We start from the raw sequence: 2,625 nt of genomic DNA, 5'->3' as shown, positions 1-2,625 counted from the left end.
CTTACTATAATTTTAACTTGCTGGTTATTTAATCCATCAGCTCTGATGATGAAAAGGATATTTTAACATAATATGTTTGAATTACCTATAAGGTGAAAGTGTGTGTATCTCTGTTTACATCGGTCACTTCTATTTGTTCCCTGGAAAATTGCCTGTCCTTGTCCATTTATAAACATTCAGCATATCAGGCAGTTAAATCACTAGGAGCATATGATTGTGACTAAAAGCTATGGCATTTTAAAAATAATTAAATTCCTTTTTTTTTTTGCCCCCAGGAAATTTGAAGGTATTTCTGCATCTAAATTTGTGTTAATATGTTCAAACTTATGTGTCTACAAACAAAAATTCTTCCTGTTATGTTCATACTGATGACAATTTGTTCACTGATATTTCAGGCAGCAAGACATCAAAGTTTAGATACTTTCAAAATCTTGTGCAGTTTATCATGAGTATTCTTTTTTTTTTTTTTTTGCTTTTTGAAGCCCCTTGATCATAGTGTTCTGTTCATAAACCGTTTGAAACAATAATGCTCCTAAAGTTTGCAAAAATATCTTTTAAAAAAATGAAAATTGGTCTATTTTAATCACCCTATTCCAGGGACACATTTCAACACTTGATCTCTTACCGCATGTTCTTCAATAAAATTTTTCCATTAATGCTATACTATGACTTTTATACTTACTCATGGATTTTAATTTATTTCCCTTAGACAATGTTTTTCTTTTATGGTGTTCTCCCAGGTGACAATGATCTGTGGTTTCACATTTTCTATTGATCTTTCAAGATTAAGCTAGTTTAAATTAACCTAAAGTTGTTTTTCTTTGTCACAATCTCAAAAATGTATTTTAATAGTGTGTTCATTTAGGCCTGGGTTTCCATTTCACATTATGTTTCTACAAATCAGAACAATCCTACAATATTTATGTGAGATTTTTAGGTATAAGTACAACATGTGAAAATTCCAGAGCTAAGTATTTATTAGAGAAACATTTTTAAGCTACTTTATAATATATGCCTTTTTATATCTATTTTTGTTATTTCATCTTCTGTTGACTAAGCTAATGGTGTAAGAACTATTCATTTTTTTACTTCATAAGTCTGATGCTAAAATTGCATTGTTAAAGTGAAATATGTGCCAATTCTGCAGACTTAACAGCCAAATAATACTATTAAAATGCTCATATATGAGCATCTATGAACTCATTTATAAATGCAGATTCACACAGAAGTCAAATAATAGTATACTATTCTCTTGTCCTGTATTTGTGGAGTATTTTTATGCCTTAGTACAATTTTAGTAACAGTGAAACATAGAATTTTAGTTGAACTAAGCTCTCACTAATGTCATGAAAAAACTTTGGTCACAGTGGAATTGTGTTATTTAAGTTTACTTTTATCAACTATCAAACTTCCAGTTAATTACTATGTTTAAAGAGAACTTCTAACAAGTTATTTTAAATAGTAAATACATAATGTACATTTAATTTTAAATACTTTTAAATGAGCTAAACGAATACCAATATTGTATTCTATCTCTTAACAATTCTATTACAAAGAGTTGACCACTAAGTTTGAAGTGTATTAAAGAGAATTTTTTTTTCTTTTTCTTTTTTCTTTTTTTTTTTTTCCATTTTTTTTTGTCCCCCAATTCACAATACATACCCGGCAAGGGGCCTGTGTTGAGGTGTATATGGGGTGCCTTTACTGTACCTCCTCTTTCTATACAGCCAGTGTAAAGAACACAGCCTGTGGTAAGATTTGGGAGGCCTTATCTTATCTTTTATTTATTTTATTTTTTTTTTCTTCAGAGCAAACTAAAGTTGTTTTTTTTTGTTTGTTTTTTTAAAGTAAGAATTCATTTAAAGGACAAAATTGATTAACATAATGAGGTAAACTAATATAACATAATATAGTGACATAACATAACATATAATATAATTGATATAATAATAATACATGTAAGTCAAAGAAAATTTCTGATTAAAAACACAATTTTTTTTTTCATAATGGCTTACATATCTTTCACTGTAGTATTTTGGGTACATATTCACATTGAATCAGGGGAATACCCATCACCTAATATGTCCTCTTCTCAATCAAAAATCAAATATGCTGAAAATAGGCAGAGTCCTGTCTAGAGGCTTCCAACCTCAGTTTGAGAGAGGATGTGAAAAAAGTAATTAAAATACCACAATACAAAAAAAATATCGAATTAAATAACCGATAAGCACCACAGCAATAAAGACAGGCACCACACAATAATCTCGGTTCTGAAATCAAATCATACTCAAGTGCAAAAAAGAAAGAGAAAAACAAAACAAAATAAATAAAATAACACTCAAAGACCTTTATATCAAAAGGGTCTTTGAGAATGGAGCACCAATGGCAAAAACGTTAGCATCAACTATAAACAAATGGGACTATATCAAACTAAAAAGCTTCTGCATGGCAAAAGAAACCCTACTTAATGCAAGAAGACAGCTAACAGAATGGGAAAAAATCTTTTCACTTGATATATCAGATAAAGGGCTGATATCTAGAACATACAAAGCGCTCAGAAACCTGAGCCCTTCAAAACCAAACGAAGCCATAAAAAAATGGGGAGACGAAATGAATAGACATTTC

At 29.8% G+C, this 2,625-nt stretch overlaps 1 non-coding gene across 1 annotated transcript; it reads right to left on the bottom strand.

Annotated features, from left to right (window-relative positions):
• Positions 1–1,635: 1,635 nt before the first annotated feature.
• Positions 1,636–1,768, bottom strand: LOC126019373 (small nucleolar RNA SNORA51). The gene has a single exon (XR_007499096.1). It is a non-coding gene; the product is annotated as a small nucleolar RNA SNORA51 (small nucleolar RNA).
• Positions 1,769–2,625: the final 857 nt, after the last annotated feature.

The sequence above is a fragment of the Suncus etruscus genome, chromosome 9 (assembly GCF_024139225.1).
Source record: "Suncus etruscus isolate mSunEtr1 chromosome 9, mSunEtr1.pri.cur, whole genome shotgun sequence".
Classification (NCBI taxonomy): domain Eukaryota; kingdom Metazoa; phylum Chordata; class Mammalia; order Eulipotyphla; family Soricidae; genus Suncus; species Suncus etruscus.
Note: the sequence above shows the minus strand (reverse complement) of the source record. Positions and strands in the feature narration are given on the sequence as shown.